This window comes from Desmodus rotundus, chromosome 11, assembly GCF_022682495.2.
Source record: "Desmodus rotundus isolate HL8 chromosome 11, HLdesRot8A.1, whole genome shotgun sequence".
NCBI lineage: Eukaryota > Metazoa > Chordata > Mammalia > Chiroptera > Phyllostomidae > Desmodus > Desmodus rotundus.
The window spans coordinates 37,248,897-37,265,527 of NC_071397.1; positions in this window are offsets into that span (position 1 = coordinate 37,248,897).

The window sequence follows — 16,631 nt, forward strand, 5'->3', positions numbered from 1 at the left end:
TACCCTGTGTTGGGCTTCACATGACAATCCTCGTGCACAGCATGGGATAGGGTCAGGCACTGGGTTTGAGCTTAGGGTTTGAATCCAGGCTGCCTCCCTTGCAGATGTACGTCCATAAGGAAGTGAATTAACCCTCTGAGCCTCAGTTTATTCACTGGAGTGATGAGAATTATCCCTAACTAACAGAACTGCTCTGAAGACTAGAAAAAACACTGCGAAGCACATAGCACTCTTTGGTGCACAGTAGAGCCTCAAGGAGGAGGGTCACAATGACCATCGAGTGACAGTGCAAGGAGTGAGATCTGTGAGAAGCAGGAGGAGAAGCCCAAGGACAGGGCTTTGAAGGATATGCCCATTTAGAAGGGTGGAGGGAGGAAGAGGAACTTCTGAAGGTAATAACAGAGTGGTATGGGCAAGGGAAGTGGCAGACTAAAGGAGGAGACCATGGTTAGCCAATAATGTCAAATGTTTTACATCAGACCAGAAAGATGAGCACTGAGAAACTGATGTCACTTTTGTCATACTTCCTTTAGGATGACAGTTTTAGGATTATGTTTGGGCAGAAACTAAATATATTTGAGGAAGACTGTCATCATGGTTAGCCCTCTGTGCTTGTTATGGTCCTGTTTTTTTAATGGAAACTGTGTGACATCTTCATTTGCTGTGACTGCTTGGGAAAAGCCAAGGTCAATTCGAGGTCAGAAGTTTTCAATTTGAGAGTCTTCTTGTCTTGTTTAACTGGAGTAGGTTAGTGTCCTTCGGTTTGAATAAACTACTTTATGACATCTATTTTAAAAAGTGATATCATTGCAAATATCCATATAAAAGCTTAAAATTATTTTAAATGTTAATCCTACTGATCTAGCTCAACCACTTTTTAAAATATATTTTATTGATTATGCTATTACATAATTGTCCCATTTCCCCCCCTTCACTCTACTCCATCCTATCCACCCCCCGCCCTCCCACATTCCCTCCTATAGTTCATGTCCATGGGTCATACTTATAAGTTCTTTGACTTCTACATTTCCTACACTATTCTTACCCTCCCCCTGTCTATTTTCTACCTACCATTTATGCTTATTCTCTGTACCTTTACTCCCTCTCTCCCCCTCCTACTCCCCTGTTGATAATCCTCCATGTGATCTCCATTTTTGTGGTTCTGTTCCTGTTCTAGTTGTTTGCTTAGTTTGCTTTTGTTTTTGTTTTAGGTGTGGTTGTTAGTAACTGTGAGTTTGCTGTCATTTTACTGTTCATATTTTTATCTTCTTTTTCTTAGATAAGTCCCTTTAACATTTCATATAACAAGGGCTTGGTGATGATGAACTCCTTGAACTTGACCTTATCTGGGAAGCACTTTATCTGCCCTTCCATTCTAAATGATAGCTTTGCTGGATAGAGCAATCTTGGATGTAGGTCCTTGCCTTTCATGACTTGGAATACTTCTTGCCAGCCCCTTCTGGCCTTCAAGGTCTCTTTTGAGAAATCAGCTGATAGTCTTATGGGAACTCCTTTGTAGGTAACTGTGTCCTTTTCTCTTGCTGCTTCTAAGATTCTCTCTCCTTATCTTTAATCTTGGCTATGTAATGATGATGTGCCTTGGTGTGTTCCTCCTTGGGTCCAACTTCTTTGGGACTCTCTGAGCTTCCTGGAAGTCTATTTCCTTTGCCAGATTAGGGAAGTTCTCCTTCATTACTTGTTCAAATAAATTTTCAAATTTTTGCTCTTCCTCTTTTCCTTCTGGTACCCCTGTAATTCGGATGTTGGAACATTTAAAGATGTCCTGGAGGTTCCTAAGCCTCTCCTCATTTTTTTGAATTCTTGTTTCTTCATTCTTTTCTGGTTGGATGTTTCGTTCTTCCTTCTGGTCCACACCGTTGATTTGAGTTCCAGTTTCCTTCCCATCACTATTGGTTCCCTGTACAATTTCCTTTATTTCACTTAGCATAGCCTTCATTTTTTCATTTAATTTGTGACCAAATTCAACCAATCCTGTGAGCTTCCTGATTACCAGTGTTTTGAACTGGTGCATCTGATAGGTTGGCTATCTCTTCGTTGCTTAGTTGTATTTTTTGTTGTATTTTTTCTGGAGCTTTGATCTGTTCTTTCATTTGGGCCATTTTTCTTGTCTTGGTGCACCTGTTAGGTAAAGGGGCACAGCCTTAGGTGTTCACCGGGGCGGGATAACTCTGGTCGCTGTGCTGTGACGCTGTATGTGGGGGAGAGGTCGTGTAGGGAGCAATGGCACTTGCTCTGCTCTCTGACGGTTTTCAGTCACTTCCCCTGCTATCCGCAATCAAAGTGGGCTCTTCTGGTACTTATTCCTGAGTGGGTGGGTTTGTGTACATTCTAGGACCCTGTGGGTCTCTCCAACAAACTCTCCTGTGAGGCTGAGAGGTTCTCCCACTGCCGCCTCAACCCCCATAGGTGTTTTCAGTCAGTGGTTTGAGGGTTTATTTCCCTGCGCTGGAGCCCTGGGTTGAGTGGTCTGTCACCGGGTCCAGCAGCTGCTGCCCTGCCGGCCAGCCGCAGCTTTGCCTGCCCTGCTCCACAATCTACCACCTCGCTGGGTCCGCCAGCCGCCGCCTTGCGGCGAATTCTCTCCACCCTGGCTGCCCATCTCCGCCCCTCCTACCAGTCTGGATGAATGTTTCTTCTTTATCTCCTTGGTTGTCGGACTTCCATACAGTTCAATTTTCTGTCAGTTCTGGTTGTTTTTTGATTTTAAATTGTTGTTGTCCTCCTTTTGGTTGTGTGAGGAGGCACAGTGTGTCTACCTATGCCTCCATCTTGGCCAGAAATTGATCAACCACTTCTTAAAGAGCTAGATTTTCTGCCACCTCACAACTTTTGCCAGAATGAGTTTCTTTGTTTACTTATCTCTGTTGAGCACTATGTTTATCACTCTGGAGAAAAAGAGACCCTTTCTAGAACAATTGCACCAGCCAACCTTCTAGAGGCGGCTGACACTGCAGAGTCTTTGGAAGGTAACTGACCAGCCCCCGGCACATTCTCAGCATTGCACGTGCAGTATTACTTGTGAGTTAACTGCACTGAGGGGGAGATAAGGCTGGAGAATGTTTTGCCATGGCTGAGAGTGTCCTTTGTGGAGTGACAGTTTAGACAAAGCCAAAAATCTGTTGAGATGTACAGTTGAGACACAGTCTTCAATAGTGTCATTGGGATCACATGTAGAAGAATTTTTCCATGACAAAGAGACTTACAGGGTCACCTACTAAAGAAACAGTTAAGGATCCCATCTCTTTCACTCAGGACCTGTGTGCCCATTTTCCCTTTGCAGTCTAGCATATTTAAAGCAATTTCTTCAAATTTGAGGTTAAACTAGTTAAACAGGGTGGCAAGACCCAGATCCTCACTGGACTGGCCTCCTGAATGCCACCAGAATTTACAGAATGTAGTTTGAAGATTACTACACTTGATAATGTCCTTTTTCTCTATTATTTTATGGTTCTCTTAAGCAAAAGAGTTCCCTGCTTTGAGTTTTTTAGAGCTTGAGAGAATTGTGAAAATGGAAATTAAACCAATGGAAAGTTCTCTCTCTATATTCAAGGCCCCATCTCAGTGCTACTATCTCCACATAGCTTCCTTGACCATTGGCTAAAACAAATATCCAATATGTAATTTTCAATCTTTAGGCCACAGTCACCTAGTGAGCCTGTTAAAATGCAACATGAATTCTCAGGCCCTATCTCAGGAGGAACTACTAACATGGTAGGTCTGCAGGAGAGTCTGAGATTCCGTATTTTCACTTGCATCCTACCTGATAATGACACAGTAAATAGGCAGGGACCATGCTAAGAAACACTGCTGCACTTTTTGAGTACTATTTCTTTCTAGTTTTATTACATACTACATGGGTTGCATAATGATCTCTGGAATGGCTGTCTATATCTGTCCTAGCTTACACATGTTTCCAGTGAAGGGACATTTCTGTGCACCAAGATTTCTTAAATTGCAAAGGAGGTCTCTCTTGGTCGGTGAACCAAATACAAAGAAGGAAGTAGCAGCGGCCATCCTTCTCCCTGTTCTCCAATCCCAGGGACCCAGGACAGGACCTTACCCAGGTCCAGGAATGCTTCTCCCTCAGGCTGACAGACATCGGTGATGGCTTTGGAGCCACACAGTTGGGTCATGCCATCATCTGAACAAGACCCAGCCATAATGCCAGGGGATGGTGCATGGTCTTGAGGTTGGGTGAGCCATTCCAGCCATTATTCTGCGACATGATTTGTTTACTTGAGAGATTAAGACTTTTGATGGGATGATTTGTATCTGGATTACATATTAGTTCCCACACAGTGTTCAATGAATATTTGTTAAATGAAAGAGAAAATAAATAAAAGTTACTTTGGTCTGAAGCCAATTCCAAAATGAGCGTGGAGGGAATGACTTTGATCAAATGACTTATTCCTGAAAGGTTTTCTTAGGCTCCACTGAGGAATGAATGCCAATCAGCCACAAAATTAGGCAACAGAGCTTTATTGGGGTTTGCTGCTCCTGGGTGAAATTCTTGGGTCTGCGGAGCAAGCCGAAGAAGTCGAAGAAGTCGCACAAGCCGGGAATATGGTGGTGGTGGTGGGGTTAAGCACCAAATTCTGATTGGCTCCCCTCAGGGGCTAGGGATTGGTCTCCTGGAACAAAGCTGCAGTCCATCATTGGTGGTTTGATAGGATAAGGGGCGGGCTTAGGTTGCCAGGCGGATATCCCTGCCCATCCTGATATTCTGATGTCTTTGATAGGATAAGGGGCGCCGTGTTCGATCTGGCTACTTCGGGCAGTGGGGGGGGGGGGTGTTGAGGGGAGGGGCTACAGGTCAGCTGTTTCAGGTTTGTCGGGGAGGGGCTAGTAGGTTGGGGCCTGAAGCAGCATCTGAAGGCAACCTGGGAGGCTTCCTGGATTCTTTCCTGTAGGAATCTCAGGAAACAGGAGCCAAGCATTAATAGTATGCAGATTATTATGAATGGCCCTAGGAGCGGGGCCAGGGTGGTAAAGAGTAGGGAACAACACCATGGGGTTATTGCTTCTAGGGTATCTGGGTCTCGGTGTAATTTGTCCCTGAGGTTTTGTAGGGTATTAAAATTCTCTCCCACTACACCGCTTTCATTCACATAGAGGCAGCACTGTTTCTGCAGAAAGAGGCATGTTCCCCCTTTTTCTGCCGTTAGTAGGTCTAGGGCTCTGCGGTTCTGGAGGGCAACCTGGGCTACTGAAGTTATCTGTCTCTGCAGAGATGCTAGGGAGATAGCAGAGGCATCTAGGGCCTGTTCTAACTCAGCCTGTAGTTGATGAGTGGTCTGGAGACTGTGTGCTAACCCAGCTCTGCCTATTCCAGCTGCTGCCAGGGTTGTGGTGAAGGTTAGGCCTACTAGCATGGGCAGGAAGACAGCTCGTTTTTCTCTATGCCTGGTTAGTATATCTCTGAGCTCTCCTTCTCTGTAAGGCATAAGCTGTGAGGTCAGCACGGTCGGGAAGCAGGGAAGGCAGAGGGGGAGTTGGATTTTCTAACAGCAGAAGGATAAGGGAGGAGGAAGGGGTAGGGTTTCGCGTGACCTGGAGAGTGGCGCCTTGCAGTTGGAGAACGTCCCTTCTTAGAAGTGGGATAGGGCAGGAGGGTATGACCAGGAACTAATGGGAAAAGGGAAAGCCGTCCAGACTGTAGTTAAGCAGAGGAGTTCGCCACGGGCGAGATGGGGTCCTGTCAACCCCCATGACCGAGATTTGGGAAGGAGTAAGAGTTCCTGAAAAAGATGGTAAAACAAAGTAGGTAGCCCCCCTGTCCACCAGAAAAGGGATGGACTTACCCACTACCTGCAGCGTTACCCTAGGCTTGGTGAGGGCGATGAGGGTCTTCGAGTCAGGGTCGCTTCAGTCGTCTAGGAGTCCGAGAAGTTCCGGCTGGGCCGGGGAAAAGTCTGCACCCTGATCAGCTAGTCCTGCATGGAGGCGCCGGGGCGAGCCTCTAAGGGGACAGGTATCCCTCCAGTGGCCAAGCTGTTGGCACTCGGGGCAGGGCTTCGTTAGTGGCCGAGGTTGAGGACACTGGCGGGCCCAGTGTCCTTCTTTGCCAAACTTGAAACAGGCCCCCAGTGGGGTGTTCTTCCACCCAGACTTAGGCTTCACCCCCGTGATGGTGTTTGCTGCCGGCGGCAGGGCCACCTTTTGCTGTAGGCGTGCCTGGCAGACAGCCTCAGCCTCTGCTTCCCAATTATTGAAAACCTTAAATGCCATATTTACCAGATCTCAGATGGGGGTTTGGGGGCCATCCTTGGCCTTTTAAAATTTTCTTCTAATGTCTGGGGCCAACTGAGAGATAGAGTAGCTAAGACAAGTGGCCCCAGAGTTAGAAGCCGGGTCAAGCTGGGTAAGGAGCATCATTGCCTCGGTTAGTCTGTTGAGAAATAGGGTCGGATTTTCTCCGGGGCCTTGGATGACTTCTCTGAGTTTATCATAATTGACTGCCTGAGATGAAGGGCAAGGGGAAGGCAGAGCCCTCCTTTTGGGAATTACAGTTGTTAGAGGTGGGAAGAGCCTAGGTGTTTTTCAATTGAAGAGAGGTCAGTTAGTGAGAAGGGGTCATGGACCTGAACAACACCTTCTGCTTCTGCCACTTCCTGGAGGGGGCAAATATGGGAGTCTAGGGGCTCTAGATTCAGGCGAGAGCGGGTGTGTGAGCTGACTGGGGAGGAAAGGTCTTCAGAGGGAGGGGAAGAATCTGGCTGAGAGGGGAGGGCAGGGGCTGGAGTAGCCACGGGTTTCGGAGCTGATGAGGAGGAGGAGGAGGAGAAGCAAGATCTTCAGGGGGAATCAGAAAAGGAGGAAGGGGGTTCTGGGGCAGTTGGCTTAGGAGGCCGTTTGGATTGAGAGTTCCCTTGGGCCAGAAGAACTTGAGCTGTGGAGCATTGGGCACACAGATCAGGGCGGGAGCGCAAGGCCCAAGAGCCCTGAATGTATGGAACCTCAGACCATTTGCCAGTCCGTCTGCCAAAATTATCTAGGTCAGTAAGGGTAGCGAAATCAAAAGTACCTTCGGGAGTCCAGGTTTCACAATTATCAAGTTGATATAACAGCCTGGCCGTTAGAAAAATCAGCCATTTTCGCTTGAGGCCGGGATCAATATCAAATTTGCCTCCTGGCAAATTTTTCAGGAGGCACCCTAGAGGTGACTTAGGGTCTGGTTTGGACTCCCCCATTCCTGGTCCCGCGAGGATTAGCAAGTGGGAATCGGAGTCTCTCAACCCAAGTTGCTGATCAGGTCTGGTAAAATGGGGATCTAGGTCCAGGAACATCTCCTCCGGTGCCTAGAGTCTCAGCGGAGGGAGAGCAGCCTCTCCTGGAGGGGTCACCCTGACGCAGCGCTGCGATTTGGTGGGAGAGCAGCCTCTCCCAGCAGACGAGGGTCCGGAATCAGTGTTTGGGGACCAGAAACGTAAGGGCAACAGCACTTACCCTGATTCTTAGTCTGGACTGGTGGGGTAGCCGCGAGGCCTCCTCCGGGAGTAGGGAGAGGAGTGGTCTTCAGCAGACAACAACTCCTCCCGGGTTTCGGCACCAAATGAAAGGTTTTCTTAGGCTCCGCCTAGGAATGAATGTCAATCAGCCACAAAATTAGGCAGTACAGAGCTTTATTGGGGTTTGCTGCTCCCGGGCAAAATTCTTGGGTCCGAGGAGTGGGCTAAAGAAGTCTGCACAAGCCAGGAATATGGCGGGGGTTTTAAGCACCAAATTCTGATTGGCTCCCCTCAGGGGCTAGGGATTGGTCTCCAGGAACAAAGCTGCAGTCCATCATTGGTGGTTTGATAGGATAAGGGGTGGGCTTAGGTTGCCAGGCGGATATCCCTGCCCATCCTGACAATTCCCATAGGTGCTGTGCCCTTTTATTTGTAAATAGAATATTGTGATGCCTGTCTAATATGTATTAATTTTTTAAACCACAAAGTGTGTTAAGACTCTTGGATATGAACATTATGTAAACATTTTGCATTAATGCACCATCACTTAAAAATTCTTCACAGTATGCCTGTTAAATTAAATACTGTATATCCACATGCAAGCTTATAAAGCATTATAGACTTGGGGGTTGCTTCTTATTTTTTTTGAAAAGTTACATTAGCTATCATTTAATTGATACTTCTATAGAGGAATTAAGGGCTATAGCAGACAACATAACAATATTTAAACCCACTTTCACCCTAATCTTCTGTTTCCTCATCTGTAAACTACAGTTAATGCTAATTTCCTAGGAGAGGTGAGGATAAAAATAAAAGGATAAAATAAAATAAGATCTGCAATGTTTGGGGTTTGGTCTATTATTACTTTAATGAGCAAAAGCAGATACACTGAAATGCTGAAATAAAATTGCTACCAAAAGATGAACTAATAAAGTCATCTTGAAGTTTGCTGGTTGCTTCCAAAATTTGAATCTCAGCCTTTCATAAACATATGCAGTATGCAAATCATTGTACAGTTGTATTCTGAAGGGCATTACAAAGTAGCAATAATTTTTATTGCTTCATGCCACCTGGTGTCCTGATCAAGTTACTACAATCCATAATTGTAAATTGTTAAAAAAACAAACAAACCAGATCTTATGTTTATTAGATTATTTTTTCTGTGCCAGGCACTGTATTAAATCTTTCATATATGCTAATTAGATAATTAACTAAACAAATATTTATTGAGCAACTTCTATGTACCAGTAACTTTTATGTATTATGTGAGTTTATCATCATGACATCCCTCAAGGTAAGTTTTTGTGTTCTCCCCACAACACTTGGAGACACAGTTAAGTGATACACCCAAGGTCATACATACAGCCAGAGCTGGAAGATCTGGTATTTAAATCAATACTCTCACTGCTTCCATAGTGTATAATAGCTAATCTACTCTAATTTTTTTATGAAGCCAATTTTCTTTTACAGAATGATGATGAAGGTGCTTCCAACATAACAACTGTATCAATAAATCTTTATCATCATCTCCTGAGACTTACTGTCACACCACTTTATGCGAATAGCAAGGGCCTCGAGCAGTAGGATCCCATTTCACCCCATCCTTTGTACTCCTGCCGCCATACACTTTACATCTAAATGTATCATATACCCCATAACACAATGTTATAATTTTTACTTTAAACAATGATTTGTCTTCTGATAAAATTAAAAATGAAAAGGATAATAACTTTTGTATTTACTTACCTACTTACCATTTTTGATCCTCTTCATTTCTTCTATCTGCATTTTTTCTTTCATTTCTGATTCTAATAATTTGATTTTTCTCTCTTTTTCTCTTGTCAATGTAGCTAAAACTTCATCAATTTTCCTGATCTTTAAAAAGAATCAGCTTTTGGTTTATTGATATTTTCTATTGTTTCTTATATTCTCTTTTCCAGTAATTTCCATTCTATCTTTATTATTTCCTTCTTTCTGCTTGCATTAGGTTCAGTTCACTCTCTTTTTTCCAGTGTTTGAAAGTGGGAAATTAGGCAGTTGATTAGACCTTTCTTGTTTTTTCAACTGAAGCATTTACAGATATAAATTTTGTTATAAGCACTGCTATAGCTATATCCCATACATTTTGATATATATCATCATTTTCATTCATCTCGAAGTATTTTCTAATTTCCCTTTTAATTTTTTTGACCCTTGGTTATTGGGGTGTGTTATTTAATTTCACATACTGGTGAGTGCCCCAATTTTTTTGGTATTGATTTCTATTTCCATTCCATTGTAGTCAGAGGACATACTTGGTATTATTTCTGTTCTTTTATATGTATTGAGGTATATGTTATGGCCTAACTCATGGTGTATCCTAGAGAACGTTCCATGTGATCCTGAGAAGAATATATCATCTGCTGTGTTGTTGAGTAGAGAGGTCACAGATGTCTGTTAGGTTAGTTGGTTTATGGTACATTCAAGTTGTGTTTTGCTGCTAATCTTGTGCCTAGTTGTTCCATCCACTATTGAAAGTGGAGTGTTGAAGTCTTCAATTGTTATTGCTGAATTGTTTATTTCTCTCCTCTTTTCTGTCAGATTTTGCTTTGTATGTTTTAGTGTTCTGTTGTTAGGTTGCATCTATCTCCCTGATGGACTGACCCTTTAATCATTATAAAATGTCCCTATTTATCAACTATTTTTGTTTTAAAGTCTATTTTATGTGGCATTAGTATAGCCACTTCGCCTTTCTTATGGTGGCTGTTTGCATGTTATATCTTCTTGTATCCTTTTACTTTTATATCTTTGAGTCTAATGTGTGTCCCCTGTAGGTAACATTTAGACAATCTCTGCCTTTTTACGCTTCTATTGAAATAATCACAGGTTTTATTGTTCCATCTGTTGATATGGTGAATTGCACTGATTCATTGTTAAATGTTAAACCAAACTTGCATTTCCATGTGTAAATCCATATGGTCATGATGTACTGTCTTTTTAAATATATCATTTTATTATCTTTTTTAGAATTTTGTTGAGTATTTTTACATCTGTGTTCATGAAGAATATTTGTTTATAGTTTTCCTTTCTTATAAGGCCTTTATCTAATTTTAATTTGAGGGTAATGTTATCATCATAGAATGAATTACAAAGTATTACCTTATCTTCTGTATATTGGGTTTTTAAAAATAGAATTAGCAATATTTATTCCTTATATATTTGGTAGAGTTCACCAGTGAAGCTATCTGAGCTTGGAATTTTCTCTATGGGAAAGTTTAAAGTGTCAATTTAACTTCTTCAGTAGGTTTAGGATTATTCAGATTATCTTCTTGCTATTAACAAAGTGTTTTCCAAACTCCCTTCACTTCTGTGTGCCTAATGCCAAGTTTGTTTACCCTGCACTTACACATAAATTTGTACTTTGTAGACTTATGTGTGTCATAACTATTCTGTAGATATTAATTGTATTTAAATTAATTGTATTTGATTTAATTAATTGTATTTAATTTGCTTTCTCTTTTACTCTATTTTTTAAAAGATTTCATTTATTTATTTTTAGAGAGAGTGGAAGGGAAGGAGAGAGGGAGAGAAACATCAATGTGTGGTGGCCTCTCGCATACCCCCTGCTGCGGACCAGCCCACAACTCAGGTGTGTGCCCTAGACTGGGAATGGAATTAGTGACCCTTTGGTTCACAGGCTGGCACTCTCCACTGAGCCACACCAGCCAGGGCTTACTCTATTTTTTTAAGGAAAGATGTAGGAGAATCGAGAGGAAGACCTTTCATGGTGAAATTTTCATGACTGGAGGGACAAGACATGCACCTCCCAGGTAGGATAATATTATGGTCACTGGGTTTTCTTTTGGCTTCTAAGCACCAGTTCCCCCTTTGGTTGGTAGCAGCTCCGTGACTTATGTTTGGGTAATCTTCTCTTTTACTTTGTATGTAGTTGCAGTTCACAGTCAAGGGATAGCAATGAACTGAGCTGGGATAACAAGATCCTCTCCCCCAGGAACTGAGTCGTGAACAGAATCGATCAAAGACAGATAAAATCGTTGGAGTAATGTATCCCAGGGGTTTTACTATCCACACAAGTCATGAAATTACCTCCTGTTCTCTGCTCTCTGGGGCTGCCCTGGTTTCTGTTGTTTCTGTGCTGTTTGTTTCTTCATTTTTTTTGTGGGCTTTCCCATGTCCTCTAAAGTAATTATAGATCTTCTTAAGTTAGCCAGAGGTGATTTCGGTAGCTTGTACCAAATAGCCTTAACTGATAAAAATGTGAGTTTGGTGAGGCGGTAGCAGTTCTTCTCTAGGCAGAGAACATAGTGTGTAGAAAGACTGCAGGCTGTTTATAGGGTTTGTATATATGATATGTAGACCCTTTTATCAAAGACACTAGTTGGGGGTGAGCTAGTTAAAAATGCAGATGCTTTACCCTAGGCCTAATGAATAAGAATTTCTCAGGAATCTGGAACTCTGAAATTTGAACAAATTTCTCGGGGATTATTCTACAAAATACATTTGAGAAACACAGTATAAGGGCATAGGTTTTTAGATTTGAAAAATATAAATTGGAATAATTTAAGATGTTGAAACTGAGGTTAGTCATTTAATTTCTCTGAGCCCGTTTTCTCATCCATTCGATGATGATAGTAAGACCTTGTTCATCAAGCTGTTTTGAAACATTGAAATATATATATAAAGAATTTTCATGTTGCTTTAATATGGAATAATTTCATCATTTGTGCATATCTAGATTTCAAAATCTAATACGTCTAAGGTAAAATGTGTGAGTAGCCAAAACTGTGGTTGAAAATAATTTAATACACAATAATAACATGTGGCCACAATAATGCATTATGTTGTGGATAAATATACTGTCTCTCAGTAAGCGTACAAATGAGAATTTTCCTAAGTTAGAAAAGTTGAACATCATGCAATGTGCTTGGCTTGTGCTTAGAAGTCATGCCCTATTAAAAATATGCACAACTTTCCATTTGCATTGTTTCTCACTCATGCTGTATGTCAAACAAGGGCGGATGGGGGTAGTGTCACTCCAGGAACAGGCTGATGGCTGCTCACGTCTAAAATGTTGCTAGTTGATGAAGCAGAGGAAGAATACATAAAGAACTGGCCATCAACTCTTAAATTCTACCACTCAGTAGTAGCTGTCTACACTTGTGCTACAATTCATTGGCAAAGCAAGTCACGTTGCCATACCTAATTTCAGATGGCTGGGGATGCGCAATCTGCCTGAGTTCTTAGAAAAAGAGGGAATGGAAATACTTGTGAGTATTGCCAATGTTTACCATGTGGGGCCTGGACATCAATATATTTTGAAAACTCCCTAGGTCATTCTAATGTGAAGTCAAGGCCGGATACCACTGGTCTAGGGCTTATATTTTTTTCACAAAAGGGAGGGAATAATCACCTACTCTCCTGTAAGTTTCATATTAATTTGTGCGGGTTAAATGTGTGCATGGTGTGACATAGGTGGACATTTATTTTATCTATGCCTCAGGGTGGTTTACATGGTGCAGAGAACAAATCGTCATGGGTCATTGGTGATGGCCACTGCTCACCTGCCCCTGCTTTCTCACCTCCTTTTTCACACTGCTCACCATCAAGCATTCCCAGTGTTCTCACAAAGTCTCTGATGCCTTCAGGAGAGTGTCTGTAGTTCAAGGATTTGAAATAAGATTAATGGATAAAAGTCACAACAGAAAAGAAGTGGAGATAAGTTAACATATAAGCCTCAAAAATTTCTTTTCATCCCAATACTCATATTAGGTAAGCCATAACTTTAATTAGGCTGTTAGAAACCTAGCAATATTCACAAATTATCCTGAGAATTAAGAAAAAATCACTACTGCCAGGCTGGCATGTATTTTTGTTTACAGATAAGTGGATCTTTCTGAAACATAGATATAGGGAGATATCAACATTTGGAGCAGTGTTCTGAGCCTCCCTTTGTGTCTAAATCCACCAGGCTATACACAAATGCCAGAAAATGTCACTTCGAAGGATGCTCTTTCTGCAGTGACTGCTCATAGGGTTTCTGTCCACCCGGATGGTTCAGGTTCCTAAAAGACTATTATAATGTATCTCAAGCCCCTGCAGGAGATGAGAAGCCAGAAAGAAGTTGTCTAGATGCTTGAGAAGCAGGGAAAGAGGGATAATTCATACACTGAATGGTACAGGTGACTGATGATGGGTTGGTTACAATAATGTTCATTAAAACATAGTGCTTTGCTCATGCAAGGCTCTTAATACACAGTAGTGAATAGTAGGGTCAGATTCTTAAAGTTGGAGAGATCCTTAACAATTCCTAAATGAAGCATCAATCCTCTCAAGAAGCTCCTCCAATAGTGTTCATCCCAGTGCGTGACTATCTCCAATGATAGAGAATTCATTGTTTACCAAGACAGTACACTTAATAGGGAGTTCTTTATATTATGTTGCAATTTGCTACTTCTGTTTCTTGTTCTTCCCTCTGGAATCAGACAACAAATTTAATCATTTTATCATAAGAGAGCCTATCAAACATTTAAGGAGAATTAATATATTACTTTAAAAATCTCATATGGACCAAGAATCTTGTTTAACTCTTCCCAAAATCAAAGAAATGCAAAGAATTTGCATTTCTCTGATGAATAATAATATTGAACACATGGGAATATTAATGTGGAAACTCTTCCCAGATCTTCCCATCACCATTATTTAATTTCATATTGAACAAAATCTATGCAACAATATACAGAAACTCTTGGATAATGTAAGCATCTCCAGAGAGTTCATCAAAAGTATCCAGCTTCTGTTCTGTCACCAAGACTCTGGCTGTTATGGGTTAAATTGTATTCATCAGTCAAAAGATATGTTAAATCTAACCCTCCGTAACTAACACCTGGTACCTCAAAATGTGATGTTGTTTGGAAATAGAGTAGTACATGTAATTAAGTAAGTTAGGATGAGATCATACAGGAGCAGGGTGGGCTCCTAATTCAACAAGACTGGTGTCCTTGTAAGAAGATAGCCATGTGAACATACCAGAGACAAGAAAGGAAGAAGAGTGAGGACATCATGTGATGACAAAGTGAGAGACTGAACCGAGGCATCTGCAAGCCAAAGATTGCCAACCAACCTCCAGAAGGTAGGAAGAGGCAGGGAAGGATTCCTCCAAGGGTTTCAGAGGGAGCATGATTCTGCCAACACTTCCATCTTGGACTTCTAACTTCCAGAACTATGGGACAATGCACTTCTGTACCCAGTGGTACTTTGTTACAGCAGCCCTAGGAAACTAGTACACTGGTTTTGATTGTATTTTGGACTTTCTTTTCAGAATGATCTCCACAGTGTTGCAGACTCTGTCCTGCAGAGTCTACGTGGCTTGTGGCTAAAGACGAGAACAAATGCACACAGACTACAGAAGTCCTGTGGAGAGAAAAGGGCAGTACAGGTGCAAAGTGGCCGCAAGAGAGGGCGACCTTGGAGGGAATCCCTTTTTCTCTGAAATCCAGCACACCCTACAACCTTACCGAAAAGCACTCAGTGTCACCTACCCTTACCTGAGCTGATGCGCGCACTCCAAGCAAGTTGGTGTGTTGTCCACAGCTGCGGCTTGTAGCCCTGGGTCCCTGTATGGGAGCCAGATGATGCAGACTCCAGGCAGTGGGGTCTGTGTGTTGTGGATGTGATGAACAAATTCACATGGACTGCGGAAGTCCTGTGGAGAAAAAAGGATGGTACAGGTACTCTCTTAAGGTGAGAGTCCTACAGCTACTTCTCTCGAGGGGAGAATGCCTTGGCCACTCTCTTAAGGGGTGAGCACCCCGACCCTTGCCTGGACAGGCTTTTATTGTTTTTCTTGGGTCTTGCATCAAAGAAGAATTTATTATCTATTACATAGTATGTTGTTGTCTACATTTTAGGTACAATCAAGGAAATTAAAATAATAAATGCAGAAGGGAAAGTGGTGCTCTGTCCTTTGGAAAGTTCTTATAGACTTTGGAAATTACCTTGAAGATAGGCAATAAACATCTACTGTTTCAGACCAGGGCAAGGGATTTTTAGCAAGAGCAAACCAAAACAGTCTGGATGCATTTTCTGGGCCTGGTTCCCACGGGAAAACCGGTCTGAGGGTCTGGCTCCTGCCCGCCAGTTCGCTACTGTCAGCTTTCTGATGCGGGGCTGAGTCACATTCACCATTGTCAAACAGACCGGTTCCCTACACATAGGATCATTCCATGTAGTAATCAGCAAAGCAAGGAAAATCACGGAATTTTCCCATCTAAATAATCCCCAGGCCCAAACTGAAATAATTTCAGAGTCCAAAAATAATACACATGTTGTCAAACCTATGCTGTAGGGGATACATCTCCTAATCCACATATTTAGGTGTACAAATCTAACTTCCTTATTTTTCTATAATGTGATTTTTAAATAGCAGTTTTGCTGAGATATAATTTTTATGGCATTAAATCTACCCTTTTAATGTTTTTTTAAGTGCTTTCACAAAATTGTACAACCATCACCATTATTTAATTTTAAAACAGTTTCTTCACTTCCTCAAAAATCTTTAGACCTAATAACAGTCACTCCCTGTTACCTCCTTACCCCATCCCCTGGCAACCACTAATCAAGTTTATGTTTCCATTGATATGACTATTCTGTACATTTTGTATGAATGGAATTGTACAGTAAGTGATCTTTTGTGACTGGCTTCTTTCAATTACCATAATGTTTTCAAGGTTCATCCACATAACATTACCTCATTTATTTTTATTGCTAAATAATATTTCATTGTGTGGATGTACTATGTTTTTAAAAAAGATTTTATTTATTTATTTTAGAGACAGGGGAGGGAAGAAAGAAAGAAAGAGAAGGAGAGAAACATGGATGTGAGAGAGAACATCAATTGTTGCCTCTCGTATGCTCCCCTGCTGGGGATGGGACCCACAACCCAGGTACATACCCTGATTGGGAATTGAACTGGCAACCTTCCGCTTTGTGGGACAATGCCCAACCAATTGAGCCACACTTGTCAGGGTAGATATACTATATTTTGTTCATCCACATCAGTTGATGGACATTTGGATTGTTTCCACTTTTTGGCTACTATGGACAATGCTGCTATGAATATTTGTGTACCGGTTTTAGTGTGTACATAGTTTTTACAGATATTTG